The following is a 23,859-nucleotide window of genomic DNA, read 5'->3' on the forward strand; positions in this document are numbered from 1 at the left end:
AACAGGAAGTCAGCTACTGGTCCTCCAGATTCCGGGGAAGGTCCTTGACTTACCTGAACCCAGGTGCATCACTGGGGAAATGAGTCGCCTCAGAGATGCTCTCCTGTTTAGTTCTAAAAGTCTGTGTTTCCGTGCCATTTGTCTTCTCATAGCACAGGTCTCCTGCTTGGGGAAGCCTTCTCTGTCCCCAAACTCAAGTCGTCCTTGCGTCACAGAGTGTGTCGCGTTGGTACTATTGCTGGCTTGCCATCTGGTCTCCTCTGCTTAACTTGACATCTGCTGATCCCTGCCAGCCCCATGCCTGGCACACACCACCCCAAAGGGCACTAAATAAAAGTCCTAACCAAAGGTGGGGCCGTCTTTCTGAGCTGCAGACTTGGTCCTGACGCAGGACGGAGGGCTTGCCTGCTGCCCGCACAGACTCAGCCATTGGAAAGCAAGGCAGAGGATTGCACAAGTCAGTGAGTTAAACCGAGAGCCAGGTCAGACCATCCAGCGCCCTAATAACACTTAACATGATTTCTCTTGACATGGGGTCAGGCTACTCCCCATGAAGAGTCATTAACACTTTCTCTTCACTAGTGTAGAAGGGCAGTGTGGAAATGTCTAGGCAAAACCCCCGGATTAGGGCGTTGCTGCTCCAAGGGTGGTCCCTGGACCCTCAGATCCATATCCCCGGGGAGCTCCTTAGGAATCTAGAACCCAGGCTCCCCGCCACCCAGGGAACGAACATTGCATTTTCACACCGTCTGCCAGCTCGAGAGGGGAGGGTCCCTGCTTCGCTTGCGCCAAGCCTGCAACTGGTTTTTGTGATTTCAGTCATTTCAGGGCCAACTTTTGTGAACTTCTCAGTCCAGCTCTTCCTTCTGTGTTGCTTGGATGAGTAACTGTATGGGGAGGCATTTGCACATGTGTGCGTGCGTGCGTGCGTGTGTGTACACATGGGAGCCAGGCAGGCTGCGGACAGTAACTGCCTCTTAGAAGCAGCCTGACAGGTTCTGCATCTCTTTACAAAGGCGCTACCGTTACCCACCGTATGGCAGGCACCCCAAGTGAGTCCACATAGTGAAGGTGGGCTCAGCTGGCAGGTCTGCGTGGTTGTGTCACGCACTTCGGTGGTGCTGTCTGAGGCTCTGTTTTGTTCATAACTGTGTGCAAAAAACCAGCTTCCTTGTCACAGGCCAGGGACCCAGGTACAGCAAAAGTTGCAGTAACCCCATGCTCAGTTCCAGCAAAAGCAGTTACAGTGTGACACAGTGTGAAACTGTGTATTAAGAGATAGGAGGAAGTCTTTACTGAAACACCCACAAAGGATGTGGGCTCCCGTTAAAGAGCCCCAAATACCAAGACCCTACGTGTTTTCCTTCGGCTTCCTTTTACTTAAAAAAAAAGAAGTCTCGTAATTACCTTGTTATGTTCCTGTCTTGTCTGCTAGACGGTGAAGTCTGGGAAGGCAGTGATTCTGTCTGCTTATTGTTCCAGATCGAGCGTTGCCAGGTTTAGCAAATAAAAGCACAGAACTCTGAAATCTGAAGGTCAGAGAAACAGTGATGTGATTGGATTTCAGTAGCAGTGTATCCCATGCGATATCGCAATCATGCATGTATTTTCTAAATACTTGTTTTCTCTGAGCTTCAAATTTAACTTGGCGTCTTGAACATGATCTGGTGGCAGCATGTGGACTCAGCACTCAGCTGAGTACCCAGCCCAGATGGGGTGTTTGGAAAATACTGAGCACGTGTGCTGGGGCAGAGGTCTGAGTAAGGCAGCTGTGTTGAGGAGCAAAGAGGTGGGGAAAGGAGCAGTGAGCCCTGAGAAACCAGAACTTGGTTTGTTTTAAGCAATGTGGAAAACCTCCAGGAAGAGCTTAGAAAGGAGAACATTAATAGATGAGCTATTTCCATGAGTAAAAAAAAGGGGGAAAGTACCTTCAGAGCAGTTCCCTGTGGCTCTGAGCTCACGGAAGTCTCAGACTTCCCTCAGGGAGGTTTCTGCGGTGAAAGATGGAGCGTGAATTGGCTCAGAAGGGCTTGGTGGCCTCTCGGCAGATATAGGAAGATTTAATGGCAGAACCAGAGATACCAATGATACATCCCTGTTGCTCTGGTGAACTTAGGAAATTCAGTGTCAGAAAGAGGGAAAGTTGAGATAAAAACAAAAGTTTAAAAAGTAGCTCTTTTGTGAAACAGAAAAGTGGCCATAAATGAAAGACCAGCGTATTAAATTGAAGGAGAGTGATTCTGTGCAGTGATTTAATATTTAAGCCACGAGTATTAGCTTGTATCATTATCCCCAGTTCCTCACCCTTCCCCCATCCTGGTCTTTATCTTGTAACTATGTGTTGCTCTTCTACCATTTAACCTGGGACTCTGGTCTCACCCTTGTGACTTGCTTTCACTGATGGGATGTTACCAGATTTGATGCCAAGAGCTTGGGAAATGCTTGCATGCTTGGGCTGGACCTCTCTCCTCTGTTGCCTCAACGAAGGCCAGCCAACCAGCTAACCCCTAGGTGTGAATGAGCCCAGTGATAGCAACAGGACCGCCTAGCTGACTGCTGCTTACATCTACCTCATAAGTATAAACACTCACTATTGTGTGCCGGGGGGGGGGTTGTGATTGTTTGTTACACAGATGCATCCTGGCAATAGATAACTGATACAAGGACAAAACAACCTGGAAACAAATGTACGAACCCAATCACAGTTATAAAACCCAGTTTCTCTGGTTCTTTTCCTTCCCACTCTGTAGGAAATCTCGTTCCTCTCAGTGGTTCTGGTAATCCTAAGCAAAGTGTTCCTGTCTGTTTGGTAAACGAGTCCTGCTGGCTTTCACAGCATTTCCACCACTTTGATCGTGCTACTCCAGGTAGCTGTGGTGAGGTTTCCTAATGTTGAAAATGCTGCAAGTTCTTCCTCTGTGACTGGTACCTCCCCAAAGAGCCCCGGTGCTGTCCAAGGATGGTCCCATCCCTTCTGACGCCAGTACCTGTGGCAGGCTGCCACTGCCTGCTGCCAAGAGCACTAAGGCCACTTGTCCTCACCTACCCGTGTCTCTCCATCACTCCTAATGCCCGTCGATACTCAAATAGAGGTTACAAACAGCCTTATGTTTGTATGTTTCTGTTTAGCAAAGTCAAGAATGAATTGGTATGTTTGAAGTCCCTCTAGCACACACAAGATATTCATTGTACGTTTACTGGCGTTGTATCAGTTTCCGGTGGCTGCTGTAACAGATAGTCACAAACTTGCTGGCCTAAAACTAGACACATTAAATCTCTCCCGGTTCCAAGATCTCGAGTTCAAATTGAGCAACCCTGGGCTGAAACCAAGGAGTCTGCAAGGCTGCACTCCTTCTGGAGGCTCTCTGGTGCCTCTTCCAGGTCCCTGTGGCTGCTGGTGTTGGCTGGCATGTGGCCCTGTCCCTCCGTTACTCTGGCATCACGTTGTCTTCTCCCCACTGTGTGTGTCTCACATCCTCTCTGCCCCCGTATAAGGACATTTGTGGTTGACTTTCCGGCCCATCTGGATAATCCAGGATGATCTCCGCACCTCAAGATCCTTAGTCATGTCTGCAGAGTTTTTGTCATACGTTGTACCATTTAGAAGTCCTGAGGATGAGGACAGGATATCTTTGGGGGCTGCTGTTTGGACGTCTCCAAATCCTATTCTCACCCAAAAACTTGATGAGAAAAGAATCCATGTTAAATTTACCAAGAATGGATTTTCAATTCTGAGAAAGCCAATCAAACATTCAGCAACTGTTTACTGAGGACCTATTATGACATTTAAATAGTGACTCCCTCAAGGCTTAATCGCAGGCTCCCTTACCCGTGGTGAATCAACAAGCAGACATCTTTCGGTCCCAAATAGTCCCAAATATCTAAATCTCAGACTCTCCTTTAAACTCCACACATCCAGCTGCGTCTAAGGTGAATTTCAAGGGGACCTCAAACTCAGCGTTTCCCAAAGCGAAACTTACTCTCTTCCCCAGACAATGTGCTTCTTACTGCACACGACACCGAATGTCACCCAAAACAGCCTTTGGGGGGGAGGCTTTCTGGGCTCCTCTGTCCCTCCCCTCATCTACTGAATGTGCAGCCAGTTGTTCCATCATGTGAATTTTTTATCCACCCTCTTCATTCCCGTCAGTGTCCTCTGCCATCGCTTTGGCAAGGCTCCCATCTTGCCTCACCCAGACTACGTCAGGGCCCTCCTCACTGGTCTCCCCCCCAGATCTCCTCCAGTCCTCACTACACCCTCCACTTGCCAGAGAGGTCTTTTTAAAACACAAGAGTTCGTCCTGTGACACCTCCACTGAGAACTCCTCAGTGACCTTCCACTGTTCCTGGGGTGAACTCGACCATCCCTCACCTCCTGCCAGGCTCTCAGGACCCTGCTGCTCATCTGGCTCTCTTGGACCACTTTGCATTATCCTTCCCTTTGAGAAGCATACCTCACCTGTGCCCGGATTCTTTGCTCCAGGGAGCCTTCTGCGTCCCACGTGAGCATCACCTCAGTTCTGGGATAAGTGTTTTGTCATCTGGTTTAAGCACCTGCTGAGCCCTTAACCTTCCCTGAGACTCACACCGCACCTCCTCAGTACGGCTGTCGCCAACCCCCACAGCATGATTGATTTCTTGACAGCACTGGCCAAACTTAGCAGTAAAAATGAATTGGCTCATGGTTTGTTTATTGCCTGCTTCCTGGTGAAAGTCTCTTTTTTCTCTGCTGTACCTATATTCTCCAGCATAATACCTTACATAATAAATAGGTGCTCAATAAATAGGTCTTCAGAGAAAACAAACGAACGCATTCTAGTGAATAAAACAGACATAATCCTTGTCTTCTCTGAACGCACGTGTCTGTTACACTCACACACATCTTGGTTGACCATAGCAAGTTCTTCCCTGCCAGTCCTGATAACGTTGATTCTTGGTCTTTTGGTTTTACTATTGCTAGTTTACAGGGAAAGGTCAGCTTTATTTTATACTGTCATAAACTTGTTTATTTTCCTTGATATTTGAGGCACTGTCTTTCTTTAAACTTCAATTTTTAACATCTTCATAGAGAATGTGCATGTGTTTTCATTCGTTTTGCCAAGAACTCAGTGGATCTGCTAATTCTGTGTACATTTTTTGTTTTTAAGTTTAGGGAACTTCTTCATTTAAATTTTGATACTTTTGAGAGAGGAAGGTAGACATACTGTAAGATGCCTTTTGACATTGCAGTTTGTTCGAAGCTTCTCTTTTTTTTTTTTTTCTGCCACTTCTGAGGTTTATGGGATGTGTTTTCACTGTTCTATTTTTCAGCACTGCTCCTTCTGTTAGCATTTACTTTTATTTTCTTTCTGTTTGTGCAGCTCATTGGTGCCTACAGTATTTATTGCCTGCCTTCTCCTATGTTCATTTACTTTCTTGCTGCATCTTAATTGTAACCTAAATAATGCGTGGTTAAAACAACGCGTTCCTTGCATTAGTAAAATGAATAATCAAATAACTAACAGGAAAGAAGGTCACAGAAGGATCAATAATGATAGTTCTTTTGGACTAAGGAATGTAATTAGTCCAGTGTGTACTCTTAAGATCCAAGACTATTTTAATCTTATTTAGTACACCATTAGCAAAATACTGCCTCAGATGGGCATTTAAATACTGCCTGGCTCATTGCTGAAATTTAATACAATCATTTGCATCTCATTTTGGTTGCAGTTGGAGTATGCAAGCTTCATACAAATTTGACATAAAACGAATGGTAAATCCATTTTTATTTGAGTCATCACTAAGAATTTATGGTAAGCACATGAATTATGAAGATAAATAGAGCATTACCGGGAGTAATTGGGAAGCAAACCTGTGACAGGGAGGGCGCTGCACTCTGATAAAATAGGGCCTCCTTAGCACTGCAATTTATCCTGAAGACTTACTTTGTGTTGTGTGTATTTATCATGGGTCTTAAGGAGAATGACTAAAAAATCATCAATCAGGTTATTAAAATAATATCATGCTTACCAGCAGAAATTGTTTGTTAAAAAGTTTTTAAAGTCTCCTTGGTTCATCTTGTGGTGCCGTTAAAAGAACACAAACTTTTTGGTTAAGTAAAGGCAGGCTTCATGTTTCACCTACACCCTCTTCTAATTTGTTTAACTTTGAGGAACCGCCTCTTAAATTCAATGTCCTCTTATATTAAATGGTCATAAAATTACCTTTAGCAGTGATTCTAGATGTTGAGTGTGCACCATGGGCCCAGAAAACACAAGCCTTACCCTGGCTTCACCCTCAGAGAGTCTCATCTGTAGGTCTGGGCTGAGGCACAGAATCTACATTTCTGTCTGGTACCCAGGCGATGCACGTGCTGCTGATGCTGATCTGGGAACTGCAGTTAGAGGGGATAACCGTTTGGTAGTTCTGAAGGCTGGATGAGGAGCTTTGAAGTAGGTTGTTCCCCCCGAGATTCTGGTTGAAGTGACCCGGAGTGGGTGGCGGGGCAGTGGCTTCATACGCTGCAGGCGGGGCCGCCATCAGTCTGTATAAAGCTTTTGGCTCCCTGGGCGGTGATTTGGGTTGCTCAGAACAAGTTGCTTCTATGTCTTTGCATGTGCATTTGTCTTCATTCTGTTTTCATAGCTGAAAGAACCCAAATTGGTCAACAGGTATTTGCTTGTCTGTTTCATGACTCTATACATTTCAGCCTTGACTAATAGAACTTAAGCCCAGCTTAAGAACTTAAGCCCTGCAGAGTTCAGGCTGACTGTTGAGGGCAGGTGACTGTTGTCTGTCCCCACACCTGTGACCTCTGTGGGCCCACTGCAGAGATCACTCTAGTGGTAGAGTTGGGTACAGGCCGTGCATGGACACAATTCACTTAAATAAACCTTATGTTGTGATTTGGGTTCCAGTTCTAGGATAAACAGTTTCTACTCCAGAGCTCATCTTTATGAAGATTTCATTTTTATAATAAACCCAAGATTAGTGAGTCTGGTAGTTATTTGCATAAGTATTCAAGTGCAATCAAATGCTTACACAAATGGACAAACAGAAGGGTTTTGAAAGGGGGAATAAACAAGCTTCCCAGGTCATTACCCACTTTTGAAATTGCAGATAATTCTCCTGAAGCTTATTACCCAATCCTGTTTTCTTAGAACGTAAAGAAATCTCCAGATAAAAGATTTTCCAGTATCTGATGAGGACACTGGAGTAATTTACGACCAAAAGACCTCCTAAGCCTAAAATGACTGGTCTATGATTCAAGTAATATGAAGTGTTACAAAGAGGTACCTGGCTCTTCAGAGCAAGCGCAGTTACTTCTTTGAGCCCAAACTGCTCTGAAGTGTGAAGAGAATAAGGGATAGCGTACTCCAAGTACTGTTATTTTAAACACGTAAATAGGATATCTGAAGTCTCAGAGAAGTCACCGGGAGAAAGGAAAGAGGTGCCTTAAGAAAGGGACACAACGCTGAGAGTCTTTTTTTTAAATAAACATATTTTATGAAATGTCTTATTAGATGAAAATGGGCTCTAATAGTTATCTCGTTCTGTGGGACAAGGATCCGACACTTAGGAGTTTAAAGCAACCCACATACGTATGTTATCTCATAGTCTGTGTGTCTGCGGAGTGGCTGAGCTGTGTGGTTCAGGCTCAGGGTCTTGCACGAGACTGAAGTCGAGCTGGCAGTCGCGGTTGTGGTCTCAGAAGGGTTTAGGAGTCTGGAGCGTTTGTTCACTAGGTAGCTCACTCAGCTGGCTGTTGGCCTGAGGCCTCAGTCCCTCATCACGTGGGCCTCTCCAGAGGGCTGCCTGAGTGTCCTCCCAGCAGGGCAGCCGGCTTCCTCCCAAGGGAGTTACCCAAGAGAATGTGAGAGGGGCCATAGAATGACTTTATGACCTAGGCTCGAAAGCCACATACCCTCGTTTCCTCAGTGTCCTGTTGGGTGTACAAGCCAGCCCTATTCAGCACAAGAGGGACGACACAAGGGCACAAAAACCGAGAAGTAGGCCTCATTGGGGGCTGTCTTGGAGGCTGGCTACTGTACTGATCTTAGGACCAGCTGGGAAAGGATTTCAGCTAACTTTAAGGCCACTGCAGTGACTTTTGGAGTAAGAAATAAAGAAATGTTATACTTTTGAGAGACAATAAAGCCTCATTCCTGAGGCCTCGCCAGTAAAGCGTCTAGGCCAGAGAACTCAAGAAAATAAAGAGCCATGTGCAGCATTAATGTGCCCTCAGACTTCGCTAACTAGAGTGCTTGTATTCATTCACATCACCTCTAACTCAGAAGTGGTGTTCAAAGTTATGAACGTCAAGGTTGGTGTAATCCAGTTGAATTTTTGCAAGTAAGTTGTAGTGCAGGTTAAAATCTTCATGTTACATATCATGAAGACAATTCAAAATTGGTTAACCCACTGTTATCCAATGGAAATACACTGAAAGCCACACATGTAAGCCACTCATGCAGTTTTACATGTTCTGGAAGAGGTGAAAGTAATTTTAATTGTACATTTTTTGCCTCAGTATATCTAAAATATTATAATTTCAGTGTGTAGTTGGTATTAAAGAATTTGTTGTACTAAGTCTGGAATCCAGGGTGAATTTCACACTTACTGTACCTCTTTATTAGATGAGCCACGTTCCAAGTGTTCAGTAGACATGTGACACTAGTGGTCACTGAATTGCGCAATAAAGACAAATTATTGGAAAAAAAATTCCAGCAGTCGATCTCACAACAGGCCACACCCGATCAAGAGGGCTCCTCAAACCAAGTCACCAAGGCCACATCTCTGTGGCTGAGCCTCTTCCAGTGCTGGCTTAAAGCAAAGGCTGCAGCTGTGGCTGCTGAGCTCCGGGTCTACCCTGTGTTAGCTGGGGAGTCATGAGCCTAGCACCAGCCTCACGCCGGCAGGTGCATTTGGCGTTCATTTTCTCTCAGTGTCCCAGGTTGGGTAACCTGACCGTTCTGGCTCTAGTCATTGTGGCTAATATCACGGGACCCACTGATTGTGTAGGTATTTAAATTCTGCTCCTAGAATTCAGAAGTGGGCTCAAGTCTCCTGAACGACGTGGTTAAGGTTAGGGACGGAGTTCATTGCCCAGAGGAAAATCAGAACACTTACAGCAAGACATGAGGTGGGGAAGAGATGACACGGGGTCAGGAATGAGCACCTGTCCGTAACCCAAGTAACAAAGGAGGTGTGTAGGCAGAGGTCGTGAATTCCATCTCTTGGTGTCCTACCATGAAAGGAGAGGCAAGTTGAAGGTCACCACAGGCTAGGAACATCTGCATAACTCTTGCTGGTGCTGACCCAATTATTTGTCCAGTAGAAGATCTGGGACCCACTTGTAAGTCAGTAATGTGCCAGTGGCCCTTTTGAATCTCTCTGTAGGCAGGAGAAGCATCCCGAATTTTCAGTATGATAGAAAATGTCCTCAAAACCATACACACTTCTGTGTGACAAGGAAATAATATGAAATAGACTGTGATCACTAAAGCATTACTTGGGGCTTCGATATTAACATAGACTGCTTGCTACCATCGTATAGCTGTTTCTTTCTTAAAAAGACAGAATACAGAACTCTATTCTTTCCTGATGTCTGTGTAAGGAGTCTTTCTAGGGAGTATTAAATGTGTGTTACTGGATTCTGTGGGTCTTATTTGAATAAAATTCCAGTTCTACAAGAGGCCACATCAAGTAAAAAGAATTCCTTTAAAAAAAAAAAAAAGTTCAGTTTGTACTCTATGTGTCTGCACCTATACGGACAAGATAGGACTTTTTTTAATTAAAAGAAGGCATGTGTTAGGGTGGAGAGTGTGTGACTGGTATTTTTCTCTTCAGAAGTCTTATGTTGACATTATAACAGCATCTGAACACGTTTTAAAAGAAAACATGTTCCTAAAAATCACTGACTCACAACCTATTGAAGCAGCTTCCACGGACTCGCAGCCTGACAAGGGAGGTGGTGACACGCAGGCAAAGAAAGACTATTTTTGTTTGCTGAGTCTGTCACCGTGCAGTGTGTCGTCGTCCAGAGCTTTCTTAGGAAGGAGAGTAAACTTACCCAAAAATGCACACAGTAGGAACAGCGTAGAAAGGTCACAGTGGGGAAAGCTAGGTTTCTTCTAACACGGAGGAGGTAGGCTGTCTTATTCATTTGTAAGTGACCGTCATTTGTTTGCGCTCTTAATTTGATAGCTGATGACATGTGAAATGTTCGTCTCTCAGATAGAGTCTAAGGTCCCAAATCCTCCTTCCCAAAGCAGCTTTTCTCAAACGGAGAGTGAAGGGGTAAAAAAAGTAAGTGAGAAAAAGAGGGAGGGAGGAGGTTTCTATTTCAGCAACAAGGCTAGATTCTCATGCTACTTGTAACTCAAGCAAAACTTTCCGAAGCACAACCGAAATAGCTCCCCTAGAATTTCAGAAGAGGAGAACCAAGCCCAGAGGGTCTGGGCTGAAAATGTTAAGTCTGATGCTGTTACTGTGGTCAAGTGAGATGACATATTTGTGTTTTTCTGATTCTATTTAAAATTGGTCTTTTTAAGAGGTCCACCGACTTCAAAGTATCTTCCTACCGCCCTGCCAGTGCATGCAGTTTCCACCCTGAGACGTGCAAGTGGGTAAAGAAATGGAATTTTTAGAAGGGCCTTGTTAAATAAGACATACGTCTGTGGAGCAGATAGGACAGCAGCCCCAAAGTACCCAGTTCTGCAGCCGCACGAAGCATTGAGGGGATGGCCGGGAAGTCCTGAGAGAACGGTGCCGAGTCCCTTTGGCTAGACCCAGAAAGGAGGGAAGTGAACGCTCTCGACCTTCATAAGCACTGATTTTCTGGTGCCAGAATAACAGCTAAATTACAGGTCTCCTCCTTCTCAGTCTACTCTGGGTGTTTCCGTAATTTATAATGAGCAGCCCTCTGCTGTGACAAAGCCGAGCAGGGTCCTGGTGGTCCTTCCCTTCTGCTCAAGTCAGCACAGTCACACCCAGAATTCCTGAGTTGCCAGGTGCGTTCTCACATCATCTTCTTTGTAGACGGCTAGGTTTTTTTGTTTTGTTTTGTTTGTTTTTTATGTGTCTTTCTCAAATCTCAGTTTTTCTTACTCTGTGCCGACCTCTGGGCACTCGAGACAAGGAGTCCATGCTCACTTTCCAGTATCACTCATCTGATTGCCTAAAAGAAGGGGAAGAACCTTCCTGTTCTTCCCCCACTGATGAGTGAAGAGATGTAGATTCAAATTTCTTCATCATTTTTCTTTTTCTGGCGAAATTCCATGAATAAGAACTTTTGTTGGCTCCAGAGACAGAGAGAGGAAATAAAGTGGCCCAACTGTGGCCCGGAAGACGTAGATGAGCTCTGGACGTGGTGTGGCTCTGACCGAGGACAGAGCTGGTCCCTCAGCAGCACTCGCCCCCCGCATGTGCGCTCCGTGGGAGACAGCCTCACACGTGGAGTGCGCACTAATTACCCTCCTCTCTGCTTGACTCATAGTTGGTGAATGGCTTTTGGAGCTGTGTGCGGTCTCACCTCCCTTCCTGATCTGCTCTTTATTGAGTAAATCAGCAGCCGATGTCTCTGCAGTGATTAGAAAACCAAAGAGAATGACTTCAGATGGTTATAGGTCACTCTAGTAAGCTACTTCTGCAAAATGAAGAAATCCGTTATGGGAATTAGCAGCAGACCTCCATCAATTCTGTGTGGCAAGACAGAGGTTTGATGCCAGGAATTAAATATGGAAACTGGATAATATATAACAGGTGTGATTTACAGTCTGTCTGTCCCTGTCCTTTTCCCCTGGGTGTCCAGCCACACTGTTGCAGAATGTAGACTGCTCACGCCGGGACATGTGAGTCCCCTTAGACTTGGATTTGTTGAAATGTGGCATTGGATCAGGCAGCCTCTTCTGTACGTTAGTTTTTATTAGTTACAGCTAACCCCCCTCTTCCCAGAAGTGACCCCTTCTAGCTGTCAGTAAACACAAAGCATGTTTTCTGTCAACCGGACACAATGCAGAGACTAAATTCGCAACCAAGTGGTGAAGGGTGGATTAGAGGCAAGACCTCGTTCTCGTCACTCTCATCTCTCTGTTTGCCAAGCCCTCCTACCTCGTGGACACTCTAAAAGCAAGTGAGAAGGTCAGGGCTCTCCTATCTGTAGTGTGTATTACTAGCTTATAGGGAAGAATTCACACAAAATGAAGATAATTTAATGCAAATCAATATGAGGAATCTAAAATTTTGTGTAATGTAAATATGTATTTATTAAAAAGAGGTAACAGCAGAGGGAAAAAAAAAGATTGAGCAGGATTACAATTGGAATTTAGCCACATTGCAAGCATGTGAACAATGATTCTTAAAATCATTTTAATTATCCAGGAGTAACTCACAAAGGATTCCAGACACTAATTAAAATTTTTTTTCATGTTTTCATGTCCAGCCCTCCCTTTGGGTTAATCAGAACACAGTGTGGTTAACCCAGATGAGGCTAGGTCTCATCAAAGATTTTTTCTCAATTGTATAGTTGTATTTCTTTAATAGTGCTATTGAGATGTATTTACATACCATTAAATTCACCTGCTGTAAAGTGTGCATTTCAATTTTTTTAGAATATGTACAGAATTATGCATCCTTCATCATAATCTAATTTTAGAATATTTCCATCATCCCTAAAAGAAACCCTGTACCCCTTAGCAGTCACTCCCCCATCTCCATCCCTGCAGCCTCTGGCAAACACTCACCTCTGTTTCTATGCATTGGCCTGTTGTGGACATTTTATGTAAACGGGGTCATGCTGTATGTTTTTTTGGTGGCAGCCTTCTTTCACCTAGCTGAATGTTTTTGCATTTCATCCGTATTGTGGGGAGTACCAGCCCTCCACTGCTTCCTCTTGTTTGATGGAGTTATTGTTAGCTATTGGTTCATTGCCTCTCAGCTCCCAGTGCACCCGTCAATACATGTTCTGTCATAAACTGTGGAATCCCTGTGAGCATCTCTCCGTTGAATATGAGCACCTGGTAAGGTTTTCTCGGTAGAGGTCACTGGAAGGACATTGCAGGAGGAGGAAGCCCCTCAACTTCTGGGGCAGGTGGGTGGGGAGATCGGAAGTGTGGTGAGCACTTCAGGGGGAGCCAGCCCCAGCCGTGGACTCCACACCCAGCAGCCCTGACACCCGGCTCCGGCAATAGTCTTTCTCCAGCCCTCTCAATGCAGAGGCCAGGTCCACACGCAACTTAGCCCTCTGCAGGCTCCCCAGGGGGCCCCTCCCTGGGGACACCAGTGCACAGCTTGCCCTTACCTGCTGGTTGCTGATCACCTGCTCCTTCATCCATGTTCCGGGTGTGCCCTGCGTCTGCCCAGCCCTTGGCTGTTGTAAATAGTGCTGCTATGAACGTTGGGGTGCATGTATCTTTTTGAGTTAAGAGTCCCTCTGGATATATGCCCAGCATTGGGATTGCTGGGTCATACGGTAAGTCTGGTTTTTTGAGGATCTCCATACTGTTTTCCATAATGGCTGCACCAAACTCCATTCCTACCGACAGTGTAGGAGGGCTCCCTTTTCTCCACACCCTCTCCAGCACTATCGTTTATGGACTTTGTAGTGATGGCCATTCTGACTGGTGAGAGGTGATTTTATTGTAGTTTTGATTTGCAATTCTCTGATAATTAGTGATACTGAGCATTTTTTTCATGTGCCTATTGGGCATTTGTATGTCTTCATTGGAGAATGGCTTGTTTATGTCTTTCTGCTTGTTTTTGGATTGGGTTGTTTGTTCTTTTCTTATAAAGTTGCTAGACGCTGTTCTACTTTGTCCTTTCTTAGACCCTCTCCCTGAGGCCAAGTGTACCATCTATCATTACCATATATCTTATAGTTAGTTACCTGTTCATCACAGGTTATAATTCTTTACCCCTTTAAGTTATTACTATATGATTTCCATCGCCTGTGGGACCCAGCCTGCTGCAGTGGTCCATGCATGGTGTACCATGTTTTATTTATCTATTTGTCAGGTGATGGGCATTTGGATTGTTTCTGTTTGTTTGGCTGCTAGAAATGATGCCACTGTGAACAATGGAATGCAAGTCTGTGGAGACATGTTTTCATTTCTCTTGGGTAGATACTCAGGAGTTGAATTGCTGGGTGACATGATACGTTTGGATTTACCTTACAGAGAAACTGCCAAACTATTGCTGGTGGGAGAGAAAAATTGTACAGCCACTATTGTCCAAAGTGGCTGCACAGTTTTTCCCTCCCACCAGCCACGTATGGGGGCTCTGATTTCTCTGCATTCCCATCAGTGCTCGTTACGGTTTTTCTTTTTGGATTATAGCCGATCTAGTATGCTTTATACTCGAAATTCAAGGCGTTGGCGCCAAAAATGAAGGTTGAGTAAAACGGTCAGAATTGTGTCCAGTATTCAAGAAGGAAAAGCAGGGCTCTATCTGTTATTTTGTTCATTTCTTAATCAAAAGTCAAGAGGCCGATTCTGGGGGGCTGCAATCCTGGTAGCATGGCCGTTACTGTCTGCTGTGGCGCCAAAGATGAGAGCACACTCGTGTTTTCTTCTGGAACCAAAGCAACAGAAATTTTTATTTCAAGAAAGAAGAGAGACTTCAATAAAATGTGAAGAAAATTTTGAGCCAAAAGACAATATGATTTTGTGTCCTTTTACAGGAGAGTAATTTTTCCTTTTATTTTTATAGTAGGTACTTCAAAACTAATTCATCAGTTGGTCCAAAAATGACATTTAATTACTATTTTCTAGGCTACACGTTTGGGCCCAATACAACTTCAAGGAAGGGAGAAATACTCTATTTCCACTTGGAATTCAGGGAATCTCTCTCTGGCTGAGGTTCAGACTTCCTGTTTTTGCTCGAGGACGGTTGAAATCGGGCAGTTCAGTCAGGTTCAAATTATGTTAGAATAGCATTTGCACTCTAGTTGCAGCTTAAGGCTTTGAATTCCCACCCACTCTTTCTTGGCTTGAACCGCCTTCCTCATCAGTCTAAAAAGATTTAAATCTTTTAAACAAGACTAAGATGAAAGAAAGGGTGGGCTGAAAGAGAAAACCTTAGGAACTCTCCTGATGAAGTGAGATTTTTCCTAAGATGTTCAGATGTCCGCCTCCAAGCCCTTCCAGTTTGAGATTCCACTGAGTACAGTGCTCAGTGACCATGATGACTCAGTAAAGGTTGTAGATTAAAAAGAAAAAAACATGATGGAAGCTGTTCATTCAAATCTTACTGGATTTCTAGCCAGTTTAAATATTAGACAGCAAGTCCAGATACAGACACGTGAGGTTTTGTGGTGTTGGAAACTATTTGATGCTCTAATATCTCCTGGTTCATAGCCACTTTGCTCTGTGATACTGAAATGTGTCAGTTTTGGGGGCTGTTTGGGCTTTAATATGTACACATGCCAATAATATTTAAAGTAGTTTAGAATGTAATTCTTAGTGAACTTCATAGCAAGTTAGCATAACTCTACATTTAGAGAGAACCAGTGGACTCCAAAAAATGGCGTGTTAATGTAACTGATCTGTCACTTCACAAATAGGTCATTTCAATATGATCCTCTGAGATATCTCCATGTACAAGTTGTGTGCATATATAACTATAAAATAAATTAAATATAAAATGTGGGTTTTATTGAAAATATACTGATTGGAAAATAGTTGTATTTATTCTGATTAGTTGCGAACATTTACACGATTTACTTAAAAAACTCTTTGTAGGGATTGCTTTTGTTTGCACAATACCAAAAATGATTGTCTGGATGTTTTGTGATTAGCTTTTTACATAAAACAAGGTAGGGGTTTGGGCAGAGGGTACACTACTACACTGTTTGAGTAGGACTTTGGTTTTATGATACATTAAGAGGGAACGTTTGGTGGATCATTGGTCAGTTCGGTATGTGTGTATTTTCAATAGTTTTGATTCAGAACAGCATGACCTCAGCATGTTTCCATCTTTTGGAAGGGTGATGAAGCAGTGCAGGTGGGGCTTGGGGACCACAGCTGAGATGCAAACATCAGCCTAGGCAAGAGCGTCTGAAAGCATCATGCTTTTACTCAGTTCGCTGTTTTTCCAGATCCTGGTGGCCAGATTGCATCTGACCTTTTTAAAAGCAGAGTGTGAAAGAAGCCTATAGTTTGCATGTTTTGTCCTTTGATGCAAACAGCATTATTATTTTAGAAGAGAGGTTATATCAGCAGCTCTTGAAGAAACGAGAGAGGAGGGTCACGAGGAAGGCGCAGCCTGGAAAACACACGACACGTGTCCTGCACCTTAAAGGGATTCTTGTGTTTGCCTTATGATTCTGTTTCTAGGAGTCTGGCCCTGTTCCACAGTAAAAGATGTGCCACTTTAAAGGTTTAAGTGCAGAGCTCTCCCCTACATAAAAATATGCAATTGAAAAAAGTCAAGCAAAATATCAACTTAAGTAAATTATGAAAATAACTGTGCGGTTCTGTGGATTTTAAAGTCCTGGAGAAATGAAACATTGCAATGACTTGCCCACATTTACCCTTGGACACAGTCTGTGCTGATGTTCAGAGAACATCTTTCCAGAGTTCTTGGTGTGTGGATACCAGGTATGCTGGACAGCAAGAGAGAAATATTTTTTAAGGATCGTGCTTTTTAAGTATAGTTATTAAATGCATTTTTTAAAAGTTTACTATAGACAAGGGAGCTGGAGTGATGCTTTTAAAAGAACTGCTGAACTACAGGTATTTGAAGCTAAAACGTCTAGGGACACAGTGGGAGAGGAAACCTTACAGGTGAGGCGGGGCCAACAGCATGGGTGAATGTATCTCAGACTCATTTGAAATCGTCTGAAATCTGGTATTTGATAATGCCCACCATAGCTTACAAAACGCAGTTATGTTCTTGAATTAAAATAGAAACTTTGTGTCTTTCTCTCCACACCTCTTCCGTTTCCGATAGTCTACCCTCAGTGTCCCGTCTCAGCTTGGCGTGTCCGCCCCTCCCCATGAGAAGTTGTCTGGGACAGAGGAGAAGTCAGGCCATTCTCAGGCCCTGTCGCTCCGCTGGAGAAACCAGACCAGAGCTAACTTTCCCAGTTAGAACGAGAGAAAAGCAGACTGCATGATTGGCTGTCCATCAGGTGAAGGGAAGAAAGTCCAAAAATGAACCAGTCTCACGGCTCTCCCCAGAGGACTGTTCATGGTATTAGAACAGACAAGAACACTCACTCACGTGTGATTCATGTAATCCTGCAATCAGATCAGTAACTAAGAATCAATTCTGCTGATTGACCTCTGTTCATTCATCTTCACTGATGAGTTCAATATCCATTCATGGCTAACAATTTAGCATAAAAATATTTGGTGAATAAAATGCTTCTTTACCAAGAAAGTTGTATCCTACAATGAGAATTTCAGAAACATTTCTTTTCTATTTTAAAATTATTTAGAATAAAAATGTTTTTAAAAAAAGATAAAGTGAGGATCTTACTGGAAGAGTAACTTTCATGAAAAGTTTTGCAAACAAATGGGGTATAAATAGGGAAGTTGGAAGCTAGCACAGGTGATTCTCCTTCCATTTATACATAATGAAGCCAAAGAAGAAAAAGCTGAGTGGATGTATTTGCTTTGAAATAAACTTTGCAACTTTATGACAACAGAAAATTGCCCTCCCAAGCAATCTTCCAGAAATGATGCTTGAAACATACCTTGTGCAGCTGAGTGCTCCAGTATCCATGTTCATTCTCAGCTCTGTCACTGCCGTCACGGGCCTCAGCAGAGGGGTGATGTGAATAACGTCACACTTCCTGCCTTAGCTTCCCTGTGACGGTTTGTGAAAGAGACTTCAGTGAAGGCTTAGGAATATGAAGAGCTAAACTGAGTGACAGAAGAGTAATTAACCTTCCCCACGATGAGATGCTAAGTATTACAGGAATCCTGAAGACTGCCAGGCTTTTCTTCCAATTAGGGGGAGAGCGACAGAGTGAGAGAATGTGAAAATGAAAAAGGTAGGAACTCTGGTTTGAAACAGGAAAACAAATTGATTGCTGGAAGTTTGTAGAAATCAATTCCATTTTGTCTTTTTCATTTTTTTCTAAGCTTGATTTCATGCAGTCAGTGAACAGGAGCTGCTTTCGTAGCAGGAAGAAACCTTCAGTACAGTTTACTAATTCTCAGAAAGTGCAGCGGACATTCAACAAAAATGCAATATCGTGACTTGTTCCCTCAGGAATTATGACCCCACTCAAATAACAGAAGAGAGAAATGCCCTAAGAGTGCAGTCTGAGGAAGTGTTCCTTCCTTCCTTCAACAAGTAAAAATAACCTTGTCTTACGTTTGCATTTTTAGAGGACCGTAGCACGTGACGTTAGAGTTTCAGGCTCAGGTCCAAGCCAAGTGACTTACTGTCGTTAGCAGAAAGTAGAATGATTAAAAATAAAAGGAGTGCTCTTTCATTGGCTCATTTATCTGTGGTTGGATCGCCACTCATCCATGAGGCCGTGCAGTAGATATGAGTTCACTCAGACAAGGGACGGATGTTTCGACCAGTGCTGGAGCAGGAGGTGTTAATTTTCCTAGAAGCAGAGCTTTAGTCATGGCAGTGGACTCGCCATCAATGTCAGCGTGTTGATCAGCATCAGCAAGGCAGGCACCCCACTACCAGGCCTGGGATTTGGGCTGGAGCTTGTTAGATGCCAACTTGACTACTGAAAATACGAAGTTATAGAATAATTGAGAAGATCTAAGATACTAAAAAAAAAGTACTGATGGAATAAGCCACCAAAAGCTTTACTGAAAGGCGAATTTTGTCTTTCTCTGCTTTACTGAGGCATTCAGAACGTGGGCCCTGGTGACGCCTGGGGCCGGATAAACCTGCTGTGCTGGGGCTGCCCAGTCCAGTAGAGGATGGTAAGCAGCATCCTCAGCCGCTACTCCCGAGATGCCAGGAGCATTTTCATTGCCCCGTTTTGGCAACAGAAACTTTCTCTGGGTATTGCCACATGCACCCAAGGTGAGGAAGGAGCAAACTCTTCCTTCGTCGAGAAAAGAACCACAGCTTTTGAGGCGCATAAAGGAGCAGGGGTGTGTTTTATAGGAGAAATTATCCCCAGAGACATCGTGTGTTCAGATATCATAATTTTACCTCATCACCATAGCCTTAAGGTAACTTCTGACCGAAAGGTTTTTCTTTTTCGTCATCAGTTAGATAAGTGATTACAGCCTCTGTCATGTTAACAACAAAGTTAAGTGTCAGATGAGGTGTGCAGGCAGGTTTCCTCGCAGAGAAGGCTCTGCTGGTGGGTGAGGGAAGCATCCACTATGGGCAGAGGGAAGCTGGCATCTGAAAGTGCGTCGCTGAGGGAGCTGGCTGGCTTTCTGTGTCTCATGGGGCATACGCTGCATTGTGTGGGATGATTTTGTATTAGCAAAGGGAAACCCCCACTCTGAGAGAGCACTGAAGTGAAATCCCTCTTTTGGAAAATACTTCATTTGTTAATGATGTATTAAATCACTGCTTGCTTTGGCAAGACTCACCAAGCAGCTCGGAAGCTGACGGGTGTTGCAAAGCTCAGTGAAGTTTTCAGCAGGCGGCTCTGGTGAACATTCAGTGACCATCAGGGACCATCAGTGATTTCGGAAGGAAATGTACAGGAGGAGGTCCCTTCTGTTTGAAATGCTGGAGTCAAAATCCAAAAAGTTCAATACACCATGGGTAAAACGTGGTTTTAACAATGTTGTTAAGCCCATGGCTTAATGTCGTTGTGTGACCCATTTTGCCGTGCAGTTTACAGCTGACTTCGTGGGTGTGCAGCTGTCCTGGCTTGTTGGCTGAGAATTTGCTTTTCCTTCTGATGGAGTGATCTGTAAAGGGGTACCTGTCCCATGGTCACAGGAGACCTTCTGAAACTTGTGTGAAACTGGCTTAGACAGGATGGTTCTTGCACTGAGGCCCGGGGCTTGGTGGATGCACAATAAAGTGGAAGTACATATGCAAGGGAGCGGCAGCCAGTCAAGGGTTCCTCTTGTAGATGAGGCCAGTGAGACTCACGGAGGTGAGAGGACACCCCCAGCGTACTTCAGTGAGGTCGAAACATCCTTATGTCACTCTTCTTAAGTCACTTTTGTATCAAAATTGCTTAGACCAGTTCATAGTTCTGGGCAGGAGAATGTGTTGCCAGAACTTCAGATTGCTTCCTCAATCTATTTTCAAACCAGAAATAAAATAATTAGCAGCAAGTCCATTGTTCAGGGCACTGAATTTTAATCAGATGACTGTGCATAACTGTACATACTTCAAATGTCCTTTTCAGCCTTTACTCTCAGTCCCACACTCGATGCCCTTGGCCATTCTCTCATTGTCTGTGGACACCGTTCTTTAGATAAACTTAGAGCCTCTTAGGATTGTGAAATCATGTAATTCATGTAATGTAAAGAAAGTTGCTTGAAACTGTGCTGTGACCCATGCCAAAGAAAACATGGGAAATACATTTCTTTCTCAAATTCCTGGTGACAGTTCAACGTCTTAGCTCCTGCCGGTGAGTACAGGCCATACCTAGTCACAGGCGAGGAAAGATGAAAAGACTTTGCAGAATGTGAAGTAGAGGTTGAAGGTCTCATGAAGGCACCTTGCCCCCTCCATCTCAGCCGTGCAGGTTGTATTACTAGAGATTTGAGGACCAGGAGGGAGGAGGGGAGGTAGTTATGGAAACTATAACCTGGGACAGGAAGTTAAGATGGCAGGTGTGTTTGCTGTTGGACATGGGCCAGCCCTTCGGGGAAGGGCTGTGTCCCTCCTGCCAGGGATGAATAGGCAGGAAGTGTTTAATCTGCTCCTCATGAGAACCAGCTTCAGGGAGATACATGCTGGAGTCTGTGGGCCACCCTTCTAGGGGGACCACATGGGTGGGATTTGTGTGGTTTGTCTACTGAGGTTCCCTCCTGGCTGGTCTGTGTCTCGCTGGCTGTTCACTCGTGGCACAGATACTGACTGAGAGCCTGGGATGGGCATGGCCCTGTTCACCATGCTCCCCGGCAAGTCCGGGGTTCTAGATACTTCATTGTGGGGGCAGGAACGGACAAATGAAGATGTGGTGTATCTGGTAGTGAGGAGAGCTGTAGAAATAGAAGCAGCTGGTTAGAGGGTCCTGAAGGTTAGGGGAGTGGGGGCTGAGCAATGTGAAGTTTTCCAGGAAGTAGACAAGTCAGGATGGTGGCGAGAACAAGGTGGGGTGTGGAGGGCCAGACTGGGCCGGGCTGGGGGCCCCTCTGTTCCCACTGAACTAGCTAGAAGTCACTGGGAGGATCTGAGCAGAGAGGGGATAAGATCTGACTTACATTTTAATGGGTTTACTCTTTTCTCAGGGCAGGGGGGTAGACTGCGTGAGGTGAGGATGGAACAGTCGAGGTGAGGATGGAACAGTCCAGGTGAAACGTACAGATGGCCCCGACCCACCTCGCCAGGAAACCCTTCCCAGGCCGTAGGAATTGCTGTTAAATCCAGAAAAATGAAATCCACGCAGATGAAGTGGAAAGCAGGCACTCAAGCGTCTTTGAGCATACCGCGAACACGAGACACAAAAGCCCACTGTTCCTGGGGGTGTATGTTTTGGCTGGATCTCCTCTTGCACAAAACACACACACACACACACACGTGCACGCAGACACATGCTAGCTGAAACATAACCTGTGTTCCTTTATACTATATAGTTTAAATATAAACTCTCCAAAAGTTTAAATGTCAGCCGTGGAATTCAGTGTGTCTACAAGAGTCTTGCATTCCACCGTTTGAACCCATTTAACTCTTTACTAACTATTATAATTCTTGAGTGCCTTTTCATCCTTCCACAATACATGTAATGTCTCTCTTTTTACTGGTAGGTCTTGGAGACAAAGGTGTGCTGGCTGACGATTTATGACAAGTGACAGCTTCGAGTGGACACCACCTCTAACTAGAGCCACTTTTGGGGCGGAACCGTGCTTGGAAGAGCGAAAGGTGAGTGACGTGGGTCTAGAAATACTGTCCCGATCGCACGTGAGGGAGGCTGCTCTCCCAGTCTGTTGTCACCCCCCAGGTCCTCTGTCCTAGCTGACAGTCTCCTCTTCCCACACATAATCGAACCGTGGATGACTGCCATGGTGCTGGGTTTTGATTCTGGCCAGAGTGGTTTAGCTTCACAGCTTTCAATTGGAAAATGGACAGTAAAGCCTGTTTTTGGCAAAAGAGTTCAAGGGAGGTTAAAAAGAATTGTCACCTGTTAACTAAAAAGAACATGAGGGTCAGTCTGCTCATGAATGAGGGGAAAGGCATGGCCTTTACAGCCTGGCATCTGAGACCGGATTTGGAGGCCATGTGCCCAGTGTGAGACAGTCAACCTCTTGGAAGATGGGTTGTTCTGTGTCTGAGGCAGGTAACACGAGGACCCGTGTCACAGGCCTTTTGAGGTGTACGTGATCGATGCCCAGCATTTAGCATGGCTTATGTACACGTCCTGTGTACCCCCTTCAACAGACACCACGCGCTGTTTTCCCGAGGCAGTGCCAGCCTTTTTAGCTGAAGACCCATTTTGTGAGTTCTTCAGACAAGCCTCCAAAGCAGAGAAGGTTGTGTAGACGCTCACACGTTGGTGTTACTAGGTAACCGCAAGCATATCTCCACTTCAAAGTCAGTCAGTCCGTTAACCGTGATTGGAAAACAGAAGTTTTTGTAAGAGAAAATGAGTTAACTATGCCATATGAATACCAACGTGGTCTTGTCTGTCACTGCAGATACACTACAGTGGAGGGTTCTTGTTCAAAGAATGCTGCCAATCGTGGTTAGCACGCGGGGCAGCGGCTCCGACCCCTCACTGCACACCAGACCCACGTAGAGGCTCTGCTGACCAGGAGAGCTGGGCCCCACCCTGAATTCCTGATTCCGTAGGTCAGTCTCCATCAGGCACAGTAATTTCCATTTGCGGAAGGTCCCCAGGTGATACAGGTGCTGCATTTTGAGAATCACTAATCCAGAGAGTCGTTTTTACTCCTGTGAGCGAGCGCAATGTCAGTATTTGTTGTTCAAAACTACATTCAATCAAATACGAAAAGAAAAAAAGAAAGAAAGAAAGGTTGTGGCTATTTAAACTGTACTCCTGCGTTCATTCTGTTGTCTGCATTTCCTAACATGCGCAAGGAAAGAAATTGAAAGGTCGCTTGACACCCAGCGAGTCCACCCTGTCCCGCCAGGGGCATCAGTCGTGAAGGGAACACAGACTTTGACACCAGTAGCCCTCAAGGCCCCAGGACGCGGGATCTCTGAATTGTGACCCTTCCTTCTCGTGCAGAAGTAGAGGAAGTGTCTGTTTGGAAGGCTGTGGTTTTTTCCCTCTCTGCAAACATATTAGAAATAATGAGGTAACCAGGCCCGGTTCCTTTCAAGGTGATTTATCTGCCTCAGTAAATGAGAGGGAAAAACCCATTGTCTGTTGAAGTATTTGATGTTCCTTATTGAAGAGATAGCTTTAAAATTCCTCGAGGCATTAGCCGAACCAGGGGAGCTTTAGACACCTCTGCTGTCTGGTGAGAGGCCCTCATCACTAGATGACCTTCCTCATGAGGGCGTTGACTGTGGCCGAGTCCTCCGCTGACAGAGACAGACGCATTACCTAATTTGCTAACAACAATTTAGGAATTGGAACATAACCGAGGATGCAGTTAAACTGAGCCCGGGGGCGACTTGATCTTGTGTTCTTTATTTTCAGTTTTGCACACAGCCTGGGGCCGCATGAGAACAAATTATTAGGGAATCATCCTAATTTAAACTTCCTAGTGAAGTTTAAATCTGGGTTCGATTTTCCGTCAGTGTTCTAGCAAATGCTGCTGCTTTAAGCTCTTGTAATTCTACTTGGTGAGACGG

The 23,859-nt window shown here is 44.8% G+C and overlaps 1 long non-coding RNA gene across 1 annotated transcript in view; it reads left to right on the forward strand.

Moving 5' to 3' along the window:
* LOC107034155 (uncharacterized) overlaps nt 1-23,859 on the forward strand; it is a 442,513-nt gene that overhangs the window by 267,858 nt on the left and 150,796 nt on the right. Inside the window, exon 5 of the long non-coding RNA XR_012067473.1 lies at nt 21,846-21,960. This is a non-coding gene — a long non-coding RNA (uncharacterized lncRNA). The remainder of the gene's footprint in view (nt 1-21,845; nt 21,961-23,859) is intronic.

Source organism: Vicugna pacos, chromosome X (genome assembly GCF_048564905.1).
Source record: "Vicugna pacos chromosome X, VicPac4, whole genome shotgun sequence".
Lineage (NCBI taxonomy): Eukaryota > Metazoa > Chordata > Mammalia > Artiodactyla > Camelidae > Vicugna > Vicugna pacos.